We start from the raw sequence: 17300 nt of genomic DNA on the forward strand, positions 1-17300 counted from the left end.
ACATTTTGTTTGTCATTTCATTTTGAGACCTATCTGTTCAGTTTTTCCCAATTAAAAAAATTTTTTTTACATTTATTTATTTTTGAGAGACAGAGAGAGACAGAGTGTGAGCAGGGGAGGGGCAGAGAGAGAGGGAGACAGAATCAGAAGCAGGCTTCAGACTCTGAGCTGTCAGCACAGAGCCCAACGCGGGGCTCAAACCCACGAACCATGAGATCATGACCTGAGCCGAAGTCGGACACTTAACCGACTGAGCCACCCAGGTGCCCCAAGTATTTCCCAATTTTAAAAATCGGTTGTCTACCTTTATTTTATTGATTTGTTGGGAAATCTTTATATATTGTGAATAGGAATTCATGACATTGAAATAACTATTACTACTATTTTTGTTTTTTATTGTCCTTAATGTTGCCTTTTGACAATTTGAAGTTTTCAATCCTAATGTCCATTTCACCCATTTTTCTTCTTTTTTATCCTTTCTAAGAAAATTATTCTCACCCCAACTCATTAAGATATTCTGCGTTTTCTTCTAAAAGGTATTATACATTTGTTCATTCATTCATTTAAATTTTACTTTTATCTTTCAATCTAGATTCTAATCATTCTGGATTTTGTGTGTGTGTGTGTGTGTGTGTGTGTGTGTGTGTGTGTGTGTGTATGTGGTATGAGGAAGGGGGTGAAAGATTTCTTTTTTGTCAAATGGATCTCCAATTGGCCCAGGACCATTTATTAAAAAAATAAATTCCTGACCCCTCTGTACTGCAGCATCATTGATTTTCACTTTTATTATAGTTAAATGTAGATATTTTTCTGGATTTGTTATTTTATTCTTTATGTCTGTTTTTTTCTTTTTTTAGTGCCAATACATCATAGGTTTAACATCTGATAGTGTAAGTTCTCCACCTTTGTTCCTTTTCTTCAAGATACCGTGGCAATTTTAGACCTTTGTATATCCATATAAATATTAGAATTATCTTGTCACCTTCCACAAAACAACATGTTGGAATTTTAGTTGGATTTGCAATGAATCTATTGATCAAGTAAAGGATTGTTGTCTTTAAAACATTTAGCTCTTCAACTCACAAATATGATTTATCTTTCATTTATTTAGGTCTTCTTTACTCTTTTTCAATAGAATTTTATAGTTTTGTCTGTAGAGGTCTGGCACACCAGTTATTAGATTGATTCATAATTTCTGGCTTTTATGCTTTTAGAAATTATACTTTAAAAAATTTTTATCTTCTGATAGTTTGTTGTTAGTGTGTAGTTATATAAATTTTGCATTTTAGCCTGTGTACAGTGACCTGCCAAATTCACTTCTTATGGTTTGTAGATTCTTTTGGATCTTTTTTATACACAGTCATGTCCTCCCAGAACAATGAAATTTTATTTTTTTCTAAATCTGATACCTTTAATTTTATTTTCTTGCCTTATTTCATTGGTTAGGACCCCCCAGTGTGATATTGAAGAAATATGGTGATATTCAGCATCTCATTTTATGACTGTTTTCAGGGGAAAAGTTTTTAATAATTCATCATTTCAATTTTCTGTATTTTTTTGTGGAAACTATTAGATTAAGAGGGGACTATTCTATTTCTAATTTGTAACTTTTTAAACAATAAATAGCTATTCACTTCTATCAAATGCTTTTTCTATATGTATTGAGATGTTCACATACTCTATCTTTTTATCCTCTTAAAAAGGTGAGTTCTGTTTATGGTTTTTTAAATGTTAAATCCACACTCCCATCCCTGGTTGGGATGAATGATCCTTTCTATATATTGCTGGATTCAATTAGTTAATAATTTGCTTAAGAATCTTTTGTAAGTATGTTACTAGAGAGATTGGCATGCATTTTTCTTTCTTGCTAACATTATTGTGAGATTTTATTATCAGTGTAATCTTGTTTCATGAAATGATCTGCTAAGTATTTTGTTTTTCTGTTTCCTGGAAGAGTTTGTATGAGACTATGTTGGCTTTTCTCCATTCCTTTTAAAATTTGACATCTGTTGCCCCTATCCCTGAGCACACACGTGCACACATTGTCATTGTGGTGTGATTATGAACTTCAATGTTGATATGGTTGACACGGTACTTGTACTACCTCACTATCACCCCAGGTTTGTTTCTCTAGCTTAGTATAAATCAATGAATGCAAATAAGTTTTGGCCATAAGAAAGATTTTGTGCAACATTACACCCTAGACATATTCAAGCCATAGTGCTGCTTTCTTTGGATTCATTGGTATTTTAATCAATACCTATAATTCAGCACATTTCTATCTTGTATTGATCTTGACTTTCTAATGTATGCTGATCTTTTTATGGCTGGATTGAATGTTTCTTGAGAGCTGAAGCAATAATACATCTTCTGTTTAAAGTATAATATACATATAGTAGAAGTCCCCTATTTGTCTCCTCAGTGATTATTACAATTATAAATTTGATCTTCATCTTTCACATTCATGTTTTTATGTGTTAATTATATTTGTGTATATAAAAAGGGAATGTAGAATCTTGGTTTTTATAGTTTCAAATGTATTAAAAATGGTATCATGCTATGCATATTATTCTATTAAGGCAATTTGATTTTTCCTTCCAATTGTATTAATAAGTATAACCCCTATCTGACTGCATTGGACCACTTACTCTGCCACCACAATAGTCCAAACTATAATCATATTTCATTTGTAATATTTAAACAGTCTTGTAAATAAATGGTCATCCTTCTGCTTTTGCTTCCTACCTCTATAGTTTTGGGGGTTTTTGTTATTTATTTTTGAGAGAGAGAGAGAGAGAGAGAGAGAGAGAGAAAGAGAGAGAGAGAGAGAGAGAGCACAAGTGAGCAGGGGAGGGGCAGAGACAAAGGGAGAGAGAATCCCCAGAAAGCTCTGTATTGTCAGCACATGCTCAATTTCAGGGATGGCTCCATCTCAGGAATGTGAGATCATGACCTGGGCTGAAACCAAGAGCTGGACAATTAACCCACTGCACCCTTCAGGCAGTCCTGTTGTTGTTGTTGTTGTTGTTGTTGTTGTTGTTTTAACTTAGAAGCTTTATGGTGCTTTTATAAGTAGAATTAGATAATTTCCTAATCCTCCAAAGACTCCTTCCTCTTTTATTCACAATCTAGGAGCTCTTACTCTATGACCCTCTTGATTACTCTCTTCCTTACTCACTCTGCCTGAGCCACATGGCCTCCTTGTTTCTTAAACCTCCATATTCGGCCTTCCCACTTCCTGTTCTTTTTGCCTGTAACTTGTTTTCCCCAGATGAACACATGGCTCACTTGCTCAAGTATTCCATGTGTTTCTTTCTCAGTGAAGCTGCCTTTGACCAGTCTATTTATGATTGTAACTCCCCTGGTCCCTCACCTACTCTGTCTAGCTAGCACTCCCTGTCTTGCTTTCCCATCCTTGTCATTATCTGACTAGATAGTTTTAGAATCACATGTATTTGTTGACATTTTGTTTGTCGATTGGGTGTTTCCTCCTCCAAGGGAATATTGAGTCTTGTAAGAGCAGAGGTTTTTGTTTTGTTGACACTATATCCCAAGCACCTAAAATGATGCCTGCAATATAATAACTTTTCAATAAATACTAATTGACAGGATATTCACAGAGTGTATTCTGTAGCTTGTTTTATTTCTTCAACTTCACATTTTTGATGTACCTGAAGGTACACGTAAATCCATTCATTTTAACTGATGATGTATATTATTACATTGTATGAATATACCAGAGTTCATTACTCTGTTTTCATTTTGATAGACATTTCATTTATTTGAAAACTATCCCTCTGTACATTTTTAAGTTAATGCTTTTTTTTTGTTTGTTTTTGAGTTCAAGGTAAGAATTACAAAGGATACATGTTTCAGCATATTCTATGTTGCATTTATGCTTTAAATATATTTTGGTCAAAACCTTGGAGCAGATTTGGCTAATCTGATTTATGGGAAATGTTTATCATTTAACTAAAAGGGCAAACCAGTCTTCATTGTCAAAACAAACACTTATCAGACTTACTTTCTGTCAGAAATATATGACTTTATTTTTCAATTCAAATATGAGTGCTTTATACTCATCTCTATGACAACCAATTCACTTTTGAATTCTAAGATAGATGGAAAGAAAGAAGGATAAAAAGATAAAGACATGGGCCTTGCCTGTTTTTGTCACTTGGATTAAATAAGGCCCTACTCCCTTCAGTATTTTTTAACCATTCTTACTGTTTGCAGTCCTTGGACTTTCCCTTTTGAGCTGTGCATTCTTGAAATATCTCTTCGGCACCGAGAGATTTTTTTAGACCTGGGGCAATCCACCATTGGATTGGATCTCAATTCAAAGATGAGATCTCTCTGTCTCTCAGAGAGATCTACCTGGATCTACCCATGCCTGCATATCATTGTATGAACATCATTGTATACCCCCAGCTGTGTTAATACACCATTAGGAAGAAAACTGCTCCAACTATATATACTTTGAGGTGAATACTTAGATTGAAAGGTAGGGTGCATCCTCAACTCTATTAAATGGTTTTTTTTTTTTTTTAATTTTTTTTTTTTTTTAACGTTTTATTTATTTTTGAGACAGGGAGAGACAGAGCATGAACAGGGGAGGGTCAGAGAGAGGGAGACACAGAATCTGAAACAGGCTCCAGGCTCTGAGCTGTCAGCACAGAGCCCGACAAGGGGCTCGAACTCACGGACTGCGAGATCATGACCTGAGCTGAAGTCGGCCGCTTAACCGACTGAGCCACCCAGGCGCCCCAACTCTATTAAATGTTTTTAAGCAGATTTCCAGCATGTTTGATCTAATTTTCACTCTATAATTAGAGCATGAGAATCACCATTGTTCCACCTCCCCTTCTACAATGTCAAATTTTAAAATTTTAAATCACATGGTGTATCTGAAATTTTATCACATTGAAATTTAAATATGTATTTCCATCATGATTATGACATTGAGTTTCTCTGTAATAAGTATATGGCCATTAAGATTCCCTATTCTGTGAATTGACAGTTCATATTCTTTGCCAATTTTTCTTTTAGATTACATGCTTTTTACTTATTGATTTATTGAGTGTTTTATATGTCCTCAATGTTAATCTGCATATTTTGCACATATTGCAAAAACTTTCTCCCAAACTATGGCTCTCTTCTTTTTTCAAGAAAACCTTTAAATTAAAACAGTTTTAGATTTACAAAAAAGTTGCAAAGGTAGTACAGAAAATTCCTGTATACCCCACACCCAGTTTCCCCTATTATTAATTAATACCTGACATTAGTGTGGTACACTTATCATAATTAATGAACCAATATCATATAGTATTATTAAGTAAAATCCATACTTTATTCAAATTTCCTTACCTAATGTCCTCCCCTACCCCCACCCCATTCCAGGATTCCATCCAGGATATCACATTAATTTAGTCATCATATCTCTTAAGGCTTCTCTTGGCTATGACAGTTTCTCAATTTTCCCTTGTTTTTGATGACCTTAATAATTTGAGGAATACTGATCAAGTATTCCTCAGTTGGAATTTGTATGATATTTTTCTCATGGTTATTCTGAGGTTGAGGGTTTTAGGGAGGAAAATCACAGATGAAAAGTGACATTCTAATCACATCAGATGAAGGGTACATACTATCAACATGACTTATTTACTGTTGATATTAACATCAGTCACCTGAGGTTGTTTGTTTGTCAGGTTTCTGCATTGTAAAGTAATTCATTTTTTCCCTTTTCCATATTTTACTCTTTGGAAGAAAGTCACTATAGGCAGTCCACACTTAAGTAGTGGGAAGCTCTATTCCACCCCCTTGGAGATGAAATGTTACATAAATTATTTGGAATTCTTTTGCATAAGAGATTTGTCTATTCTGTCCCATTTATTCAATCATTTATTTATAGCAGTATGGAGTTATAGATATTTATTTTATACTTTAGATTATAATCCAATGATACTCTATTTATTTTGTTTCTCAAATTGTTCCAACTTTGACTATGACTATTTTTTTTTACTTTATCTGAAGATTTTTTTCTAAACATTTGAAGAAAAATGTTAATATTTTCCTTTATGGCTCATTGTACTTTGTGTCATGTTTAAGAAATTCTACTCAGTCTTATCTTCTTTTAAAAATGTAATGTTTTGCAAAGTCAAATACAAATTAGGATATCACTAATTTCAGCTTGAACTTTTGTGTACAATGTGAGACAGGGATCCAATTTCTATTTTTTTTTTTTTTGCATAATTGACCAATTTTCCCTATATCATTTATTTAACAGACTCTCCTTTTTTTACTTATTTGTAATGTCACCACAGATATATATTAAGTTTTGTATGTACATGGGTCTGTTTCTGGGCTTTTTTTTCCTTTTCAGTTTGTCTATTGGTCTATCATTGCATCAATATTATATTCTTAATTATTATGGAAGTGTAATAAATTTGTTTACAATGAACAACTACCCATACTTCATTCTTCTTTAGAATTGTCTTAGCAATTCTTGGTCTTTTTCTTACATATATACATTTTAGCATTAGTTTGTCACATTCCTCAAGATATTTTTTTAAGAAATTGATTTAAAAATTACTCATTTTTTTAAATGAAATCCTTTATTTCTATTAAATATTCTCATTTATCATGACTATGTATAGGAATGCTTTTGAATTTTGTATATGGACCTTATATGCAGGAATCTTGACACTACATATTAGTCTGTTGATTAATTTATCCAGAATTATCTGTGTATGCAACCATAATATTTATAAATAATGGCAATTTTGTCTCTTCCATTTTAATGTATGTATAGTATTTGTTTTTCTTATTTTGTTGCATTAATTAGGATTTCCAGTACAATATTCACCTGTGGTATTTAATTTTCAAACGCTTGGGGATTTTAAAGATAACTTTCCATTATTCATTTCTAAATTAATTCTATCATGACAAGAGAACATAATCTGTGTTTTACTCCTTTAATAATTGAGACTACTTTATAACCCAGCATATATTCTATCTTTGGGAATATTCCATGTGTACTTGAAAAGAATCTGTACTTACCAGCTGCTGGTATAGTGTTCTGTGAATGTTAGGTAAGTTGGTTGATAATGTTTTAAAATCATGTATATGTTTCTATTGATTTTCTGTTTGTCTTACTAATTATGAGTCAGAATGTTGAAATGTTCAATTGCAATTGTGGATTTATTTATTTCTTCCTTAGGTCGTGTCAGGCTTTCTTACAGGTATTTGAAGCTTTGTGTCTGAATATATACACAGGATTGTTATGTCTTTCTTATCATTATGAAATGTCTCTATCTCTGATAACATTTCTTATTCTAAAGCCCACATTGATATTAATGTAGCCATGCTAGCTCTCTTATGGTGAGTGTTTGCATGGTAAATCTCTTTGCATCTATATCTATATCTATATCTGCCTATGTCTATACTTAAAGTCAGGTTCTAATATTATTATTGAAAAACATTGTAATTAAAAGGAAGAGATTATCAGACATACAAAGAAGCAAGACCCACTCATCAATAATAATATTAGAACCTGACTTTAAGTATAGACATAGGCAGATATAGATATAGATATAGATGCAAAGAGATTTACCATGCAAACACTCACCATAAGAGAGCTAGCATGGCTACATTAATATCAATGTGGGCTTTAGAATAAGAAATGTTATCAGAGATAGAGACATTTCATAATGATAAGAAAGACATAACAATCCTGTGTATATATTCAGCTTCTTTGTATGTCTGATAATCTCTTCCTTTTAATTACAATGTTTTTTCCTTTTACATTTAGTGGAAGTATGATTGGTGTGGCTAGGTTTAAATATGCAAACTTATTTTTTTTCTATTTTTCTATTTGTTCTACTTATATTTTTATTCTTCTGTTTTCTTTTTATCTTTTTCTGCCTTTTGTTTTTGTTTAACTATTTTTATGAATCTCTTTTATTTTCACTGTTGGGTTATTACCTTATACCTCTATGTTTTATACTTTTAGTAGTTGCTAAGATTTAAAAGTTGCATGTTTAGTTAGTTACAGTCTACCTTCAAATATGATACTTCATTATAAGGAATGTAGAAACCTTATAATAGTTTACTATCATTTCCCTCCCATATCCTTTATGCCTGTTGTTACCATATTTTTTCTACATATGTTAAGTATTCCACAAAACATTATAATTTCTGATTTAATTAGTTAGTTATGCTCTGAATAAAATTTTTTAAAATGTTTTTTAAAGTTTATTTATTTTAAAGGAGACAGAATGAGTGGGGGAGGGACAGAGAGAGAGGGAGAGAGAATACCAAGCAGGCTCAGTGCTGGCATTGAGGAGCTTGATGTGGGACTCAAACCCACAAACTATGAGGTCATGACCTGAGCTGAAACCAAGAGTCAGATGCTTAACAGACTGAGAGAACTCTCAGGGTACCTTATTTAATCTTCATTTTTCAAATATTATATTCACAGTTACTTATTTTTTTCTTTCTTTAATGTTTATTATTTATTTTGAGAGAGAGAGAGAGAGCTAACACATGAGCTCCACACATGTGGAGAGAGAGGAAGAGAATCCCAAGCAGGCTCCATGCTCAGTGTGGAGTGCAGCATGGGGCTCGATCTCATGACTGTGAGATCATGACCTGAACCAATATCAAGAGTCAGACATTTAATCCACTGAGCCACCCAGGCACCCCTGATTATTTTTTCTTTAGCAGTTTAAAGATTACATTCCATTGTCTACTCCTGGATCACTGATATTCTGATAAGAAATCTGTTGCCATTTTTTTCCCTCTCTGTATATAATGTATCTTTTTTATTAGCCTTTTAAAGAGTTTCTCCTTATCAGTAGTTTTGAGGAATTTGATTATGTGTGCCTCAGTGTATTTTTGTTTTTGTTCATTCTTCTTAGACCTTAAATGTTTCTTGGATCTATAAGTTGATCTTGTCATTAAAGTTGAAAAAAAAAAAATTAGTCACCACTCCTTCAAGTATTTTTTCTGTCCTCATATTTTCCTTTTCTTTGGCAACTTCAATTATACATATGTTTGAGGACTTGATATTGTCTCATTGTTTACTGAGGTTCTGTGTTTGTTGTTATTCTTGTTGAGATTTTTTTTTTCCAGTTTGAGTTTCATTTGAAGAGTTTCTAATGCTATTTTGTGATTCACTGATTTTTTTTCTCTGCATTATCTATTGTGCTTTTGACACTATTTAGTGAGATTTTAATCTCGGTTATTTATTTATACTCCATCTGTAGTAGCTCCAATTTGGGTCTTCAAATCCCCTATTCTCCATTTTATGTTGATGTTTTTCTTTAATTCTTTGGGCATACTCACCAACATCTTTTTGGCTACTTCCATTATTTCTGTCATTTCTGATTATGCTTTTATCAATTGATGTCTTTCCTGATTATAAGTCAGTTTTTCCTGTTACTTCTTATAGTAATGAAACATTGTGAATCTCACATTTGTAAGCACTGGATCTGAGTCTTTTTTTTAAGGATTTTTGGTAGGTAGAGAGTAGGATTTATTCTAGGCCAAATTTAGTCCTGCTAATAAGTTGTCAGCCTTTTGAGTTCTTTAATGAATGTCCCATATAGTCAGTGAAATCTCCCCAACCTGGTTTGTTGAGATTTGAATGATTTCCTGCTTTATGTGACCTCTGAGAATCAGAGAATCATTTGTTTTGTAGCTATCCTATAATTGTTCTTTTTCTAAAAGTTGCTTTTTGCTTGGCTTCATAGAGTTTCTAATAGGTGTGTGTAGATTAGTATCTATTAACATACTCAAGGGGACTCTGTGCAGATTTCTGAAGCACTTTCTATGTATCTCCCTCCTTTTCTATACTCTCCCTTGAAAATTCTAGTGTCCTTGGCCTTACCAAAAGCTGATTCCTGTCCTCATTTTAGTAAGACTTCTGTTGTTTTCCCTGCACCATAGCCTGGAGAATGCCTCCAAGTAGAAACCTGGGGTCATTATAAAGCATTAAGTTTCTAAAAACTGTTGTTACATATATATATATATATATATATATATATATATATATATATTTTTTTTTTTTTTTCTTTCAGTTTTCTAGTTGTTTATAATGAGAGTAAGTTTGTACCTACCTCCTCTTTCATGGTCAGAAGTGGAAGAGCACCTTGTATAGTTTTAAATTAATTTTTGTTGTTTTTATTAATATTGCTCTCATTACCATTTAGATACAGTTTTCTCATTGCAGCCATAGTTTGGATTTGATAATTGTTAATAAAGAGGTTAGTTTGAAGGAAGAAGGCAGAAGGGGAAAGGATCAAACCATCTTAATCCCATTTCATTGAGAGAGTCAACACTCCGAGAACCGTCATCAGCAGACTTCAGCCTAGGTCTCTTTGGATTTGGGTTATATGGCTTTTCACAACTGCAAAAGAGGCAGGTAGAGGGAGGGCAATAGGATTGTTATGAGTGGCATAGATTATGATCCATTCACACTGCCACCACGCACCAGATTGGGGTTCCATTAAGCTAATGAAAGGGAAAACAAATATTGGATAGGCAGGAAGCCAAGTTTGTCTTATCAGTGAATTCTTTTTCTTTAACTGCTTTATTGAGGTTTAATTGACACACAGACTATATGCCATATTTAAGGTGTGTGATTTAATAAGCTTTGACATATGTTTAACTAATGAAACCATTACCACAACCAAAACAGCAAACATGTCCATCATTTCAAAAGCTTTCTTGTGCAACTTTTCATTCCTTTTTCCTGCCTCTTGACTATCCCCAGGAAACCAATGATGTACATTCTATCAACATAGATCAGCTTATGTTTTCTTGAATTTACACAGGTGGGTACAATTTACACAGCATGTACTCTTACCTGATTTCTTCTGCTCAGCATAATTTGGAGGTTCACCCAGGTTTTTGTGTGTATCAATTTATTTCTTTTTGCTGATAATTATGTTTTGTTATATGGATATACCATACTTCTACCATTCACTAATTGATGGACATTTGCATTTTTGGCTATTACAAGTAAAGCTGCTATGAACGTTTTTGTGCAAAAACAAAGAAAAAAGAAGTAAGTTTTAGTTAAAAATCTGAATGTGTTTTTGTCAGGGTTTTTTTTTTTCCTATTGTGGGATTGTGAGTAAACCTTCCAAGACTCTTGTCTAGGGAGGCTTAATAATGTCTCTTTGGGGTACATATTAGCTATTTTCCAAGCTTCCCTTTTAATTGAATGTCTACTATAGTTTTTACTAATTGAATCGTCATGTAGTTTTTACTCTAATTCTAACTTCCAGAATGAGAAAATTGAGAATTAAGTGAGAGATGATATTTTACATCTGTCCTTTATTATATTCTGCCAAAGATCTAAACACAAATGTAGCTTTAGTTTTGTAGTTGGTATTAGAATTTAGGCACCAAATAGTGCCTCAGTGTCTGCGGAGATGCTCCCTGTCTATCCCTCCAAATGTTTAAGTTTTCTTTTGCCTTGTAGAATGTTGAATAAAAAAAATTCTGGAGTTTCAGTTTTTCCCCAGTAGAAACCGTAGTTTAGTTTAACTATTTCAAATAAACATCCCAAGAGACTAAAAACTATTTTAAATAGATGACAATACCTTGTGGCATCACCTCATGCTAGTACAATATAAATGAATACTATCTTTCATAGACAAAAATCTATTTTAAAATTCTATCTGAAAAGAGCTGAGGGAGAATTGTAAACATAAGATCATTCTGTTATTTTCCTAACCATTTAAAAAGTATTCTTTTTTAGATCTACTTTATTTAGGCTCTGAAATAATTTTAAAGAGTGTACATAGTTTTGTTTTCAAAGGTCATGAGCAAGTATAAATATACCCACATTGAGACAAGAGAAAGCTTTCAATCATGCGTAGTTGTGATATCTCTCATGCCACACCATCTTTCTCTAAGGTGGGAAACTAAAGTGTACCTAAAAAATTTCAAGTAGCTGCACATTTCCTGGAAAAGAAGGAAATAGGAAATATCTAAGTTAGATTGTATTCACACATGAATAGGTGAAACCTTATTTGTGTTGGAAGATGGGAATGAATGCTTTTGGATGTTTTCTGGACTTGATAGCATAAGTCAGTTTTCATTTTGAGAGCTCATATTCATTTGACTTCATCTCTCAGATCCCTTTAGTACAAAAGCCATGGTCCATCATGATCTCAGTAAAAGCATAATAATAATGATAATGATAATAACAGTAAGTTGAAACAAAAACTCCACACACAAAAATAGTAATAAAAACAGACAAAACAAACAAAAACTAACAGAAAATACATGGATAAGCAAGCAGGTCAGACATCTGAAATAATTTTCCAAATTAAATTACAGATTTCTTTTGACCCCCATAATATATTTTTAGTTTTATAATGTGGATTACTAATGAGTTTTTGGCTTGGCCTGTGATTTTGGATGATGGTGACAGTAAGAGGAGTGCTCAGAAGCAGTATAGGTTTATTTATGTGAATATATAAAAGTGTATTGTGATGGAGAATCCTTAATTTAGAGTAGCATAAAGAATTTGAAGATTACTTCAAAGGGCATTCAAAAACCATGTATTTGAAATCCATGATAAGAAAGTATGTACTTTTTTGAAGGGGCAAAGTTTTCAGGTAAAGTTTCTACTACTCAGATTTTCACTGAGAGGTATTTAGAAGTTTGATGGCAGAAAATGTGCAAACTAGAGATATGTTCGTTCACTTGGTCCTCTACATTTGGACTAAAGGTAGTATGAGCTGCTTTCATATTTGGTTGAAATGTCTTGAGAAAGCAAACATTTTGAGAGAGCTGCTTATCTGCTGCTTATTTTAACAAGCCTGACCCTCCTGTGATAGTTCGGCTTTTAATTTCTTCTGAAGGGTACTTCATTCCCATACTTTTACCAGTCCTTATGAATCCTCCCAGTCTCAGGACACTAGATGGATCAAAAAATCAACTCTGCGTGAGACTCCTCTCATTATATAATAAAATGATGGTCACTGTGATTATACTATACTTGTAGGAGGATTAGGAAGACTTAGTTGTTTGTATTATGGTGTACCTTAGAGTTCTAAAATTGGAACACAGAGTCAGCCTAAAGCCAAGATCAACTATTTTTAAAGCTATGAATTATTTTACTGAAGAAAGGTAATACATAATCATTGTGATGAGGGAGTGTGGATGGGGCAAGCTGAGAGCAAAATACAGGGTGATATGCCCACGCCCCCCCCCCCCCCCCCCCCCGCCCCAGGTAGAATATGTATAATATATCTCGGACATCCTGGCTACCCAAAAACAAAGGAAAATGGTTTAAGTCCTCCCCATGGTAATGTGGGGAACTAAGGCAAATGAAAAACTAAATTCCCTTACCACCTGCAGCCCATTGACAAGTCCTTGATATGAGCACAGTGACCTCCCTCTAGGAGCTCAGCTGCCTAGATGATGACACTTTGCTAGGGGCAAAAGAGAATCTTAGCTTAACATTATCCTGACCCCTCAGGAACCTGTAAGTCTACTTTAATATATAAAAACTCTTTTGGAAACTTTTTTTATCTCACCCCCCCCCCAAGATATATGCTGGCAGTCATACTCCAAGTTTATGGCCCCCTGATATACATTGGGAGGGTCTTATGACTGAGGTTTTACTGAACAGTAATAAATGCTGTTTTGCTAGCAACAGCTAGCCCCTCAAGATTCTGAAATCTTGCTTACAAAATTCCTTAGAGACTTATTCTATCCCTGACCCCCTCCTAACCTGAGAGTATATAATGAGTTACCCTTCACGACCCCAGTGCAGCTCTTCCTGCCCATGGGTCTTGTCCCACGTACTTTAATAAAATCACTTTTTTGCACCAAAGACATCTTCAAGAGTTCTTTCTTGGCCGTTGGCTCCAGACCACCCACCATCACCCCAAAACTTCATCAATTGAAGAAGATGAAGAAAATATGGAAATCCAGTGTTAACTCTTTCTGTCCCATCTAACCTATCTTTTTCCAAGTAAGACATGATGGTGTGCAGGCTATCCAGTTATCCTTTCTTATTGAGTCTTTTAGATTTTATGGAATCTCTGAAATGACTGTTGGGTATCAGATGTGACAGACTTCAGATCGGGTGAATCTGGAACTTCGTCAGTAGTCTCCAATAAAAACGAGACCTTTCCCTGCAAACAGTTCCTTGAACCTTAAATGCAACTTGAGAGGGAAACAAACAAACAAACAAAAAGTTATCCAGAGTAGATGAAAATAGACAAACCCTAGGGTATACATTTTTGTAAGATTCCATGATTAAAATTTTCTAAGGTATATTGGACTTTGTTTTGTTATTACCATTTGACATTGGAATATGTAGTCAATTTTGGATGGCAATTTCAATTCATTGGCAAAGAGAAAATATTTGGAGGACAATTCCATATTTCTAATACCATAATTTTTAATGCGTTTTCAATGATATTATATGGAACTTTAATCTGATGCTTAAGGTATTGCATTTTATGTCCTTTTAAGTTATTATAAACAAGAAAAAGGAAAATTGTCCTAAGCAAAAAAACAAAAAACAAAAAACTACATGATAAGATATGCAGAGCATGCACTGTGCTTCTGTTCTAGAAGCAATTTGGAATTCCCTTTGTTGAAAAACTATTCATTTAGTTTCTTAGTTTGTTTGTTAAAGGACAGCTAAGTATGAATTATAAAAAGAAACATTCCATACCGCTTGCAAGTTTTACCCACTTTGAGTATGGTTACAAAAACTGAGAGCATGCTAAAGAGAAGAAAAAGTTCCAACACTTTCCAGTTAACGTGTAATTTGACTTCAGTGTGAATTTTTGATATGAAGGAAATTAACATTGATTACCAAATTCCCAACAATTAAGAACAGTGTGAGAAAAAGACATTCCATTCCTAAATATTCAGGATGAAAATGTCCTCTACAGAGTCTTCCTTTAGTAGCTGTCAATTTATACAGACCATTTCTATGGCCCAGTTCACATGTCAGTTCCAGTAAGGGAGGTAGTAATGCTTTATAAAAAGTAACTGGGGTGTTTCGCTGCATTGGGAAGCCACTTTTAAACTGGCATCAGCAAAACCTCACCAAACCTTGTTGCTGGGAGATCTTAACCTAAATGACTGCATTTCCCAATTGAGATTGGTTGTGATGATAGATGGTGGTGATGATGTGGTCAAAGATGAGACTAGGAACCCATGGTCTGGTCTTACAAGGGGGTAACAACAGAGTGTGTTCCCTTTGCTTCTGCCCCATGCAGTAAAAATGCAAGTTCATCAGGCAGAGCCCCAGAAGGTAGGCTGGCAGGTCATATTGTTGTGGTTCCTTTCTGTATTTGTATTTGTTACGGACTATAAACCATGATGATGTAATAAAGGGCTGGGGCCATGAATTCCTATTGGCTGTGCAGTGCTGTTTCATGGAGGGGCAAGTCCAACTGTAATGAATTCAGACGACATAATGATTTCAGTTTCACTGCATTGCTCAGCTCTCTGGGAACCTGCAAACGATAAGTGGTTGGGCACCTATCATAAATCCAGACATACATACAACATGAAAATAGCTGGTGAAGCTTGAAATCAATGCAGAATATTAGACCAATAAAATGTTGATCATACTATTTAGTAAAGATATTAACTAGAAAAAGTTGATAAAATAGTTTTCTAGAAAAGATAAAACTTATCAGATATCTCTCTTTGTGTTTATTTGTATATTCATGAATATAAAATGCCATTGGTTCCTCATCTTTAATACATAGGGGATTTATATAGCATACTGCCTCAATAAAATTTCGTTCATCTGTACGTGGATCAGATATGCATATTTAATTACTCTGATAGTAGCATACTTGTACAGATGGTGGTATTAGAGGGTATTACTTCAATTTAAATTACTTTCATTGGAAAAAAAGAGTGTTCCTTGGCTATGATTTCTAAGTAAAAATTTAACTTTTATAACATATGGAATATGCCTGCTTATAGTAATTATACATGAATAATACTACACATGCAAAATAAACATTGTAAAAATATGAAACAACTGATAAGATAATTCAGGACTCTTTCAGGGACAAAGTTTAGGGTGTTGTAAACTGTAAACGTGCAATCAAAGTGTATAAATGAGGTTTGAAAAAAGCACGGGGATCTAATTTGTAGCCAAAATCAGTCTCCTCTGCAGACCACTGCAGCCTAACTCCTATGTTCGTTAAAACCCCTCTGGAGCCTCCTCCTTGTGTGAAACTAGAAGGAAATTAGGAGATAATATGTGAGCCATATCCCCGGAAGGACCTTAGAGAATCACAAGAACCAGTGTATCCCCTAGCAGGAACTTCGGTCGTTTTGTACCCCATTCTCTAGGGAGAGAAAGGCTACCTTCCCATGACCTCTTGGTGCCTCCTGAAATGCAACATTCATCCTGTTGAAACAAGCACACAAACAAAAATCATCACTTTCAAAGGCAAGCTAGTCACAAAGCAAGACAGATGGCTTATAGCATAGTATTGATTATCAAACAGTAGCTCGGTATTAAAAATTGGGAAAATATAAATGCTTTTTCAGAAGGTATTGTTTTCTATTATGAGATTATAAAAATGTGCCTATATGTTTGTCCATTCTTCGCTGCAAGTATTTCTTTATTAAAGTATTGTATCTCAGAGGCAGCACAGGTACCATCCACTCCTGTGGTTGCTATGGTAAGTGGTCATGTTTTATTGAAACGTAAATGGCCACCACCCACATGAATGGCTTCCAAGTGACCTTAGCATCCTCTGCCTCCCCCACCTTTATTTTTTGTAAGCCATCCTGATTTTTTTTTATATAAACATGACTTTTCTCCTGATTTAGAGTATGACAAAGCCTTTTGCTGCTTTTTCTCAAATATGCTTTTTAAAATGACTCCATGATAGTCTATGAAGAACAAAAATGAGTCCAGTTTGGTAAACAGAAGTTAGGGGAGACAAACTCAAGTGTATGTCCCACTGCAAACTTAAAAAAATTATTAAAACTTTATATTTTATGTAATTATAGTTTATAATGTTTGTTCATATGTGTGATTTTAATTAATAATCCTTGCTTTATTAGTCCAGTCATATCAATCTTAAAAATTTTTGTGATTACACATCCACATATACATAAAATAAGTATATAACATAATACTTTGGGGATTATATTGTAAGATTCATTTTAAATACTGAAATGAGAAGACAGACAGAAAAACATCTTGGTGGTGTGTGAATGCTTGGGGATTCCATTATAAAATATCTCTACAGTGTGAAGCCATATCCTTGAAACAAATTTTCAGA

The 17300-nt window shown here is 33.9% G+C and overlaps 1 long non-coding RNA gene across 3 annotated transcripts in view; it reads right to left on the minus strand.

Annotated features, from left to right (window-relative positions):
• LOC109271893 (uncharacterized) overlaps positions 1-15342 on the minus strand; it is a 42420-nt gene extending 27078 nt beyond the window's left edge. For all 3 annotated transcript variants that reach the window (XR_002082157.2, XR_002082158.2, XR_002082156.2), the window contains exons 1-2: positions 15116-15342; positions 11855-11973 (exon numbers count right to left, since the gene is read on the minus strand). This is a non-coding gene — a long non-coding RNA (uncharacterized LOC109271893). The remainder of the gene's footprint in view (positions 1-11854; positions 11974-15115) is intronic.
• Positions 15343-17300: the final 1958 nt, after the last annotated feature.

The sequence above is a fragment of the Panthera pardus genome, unplaced genomic scaffold, assembly GCF_024362965.1.
Source record: "Panthera pardus isolate Hobbes unplaced genomic scaffold, ASM2436296v1 HiC_scaffold_11, whole genome shotgun sequence".
Classification (NCBI taxonomy): Eukaryota; Metazoa; Chordata; class Mammalia; order Carnivora; family Felidae; genus Panthera; species Panthera pardus.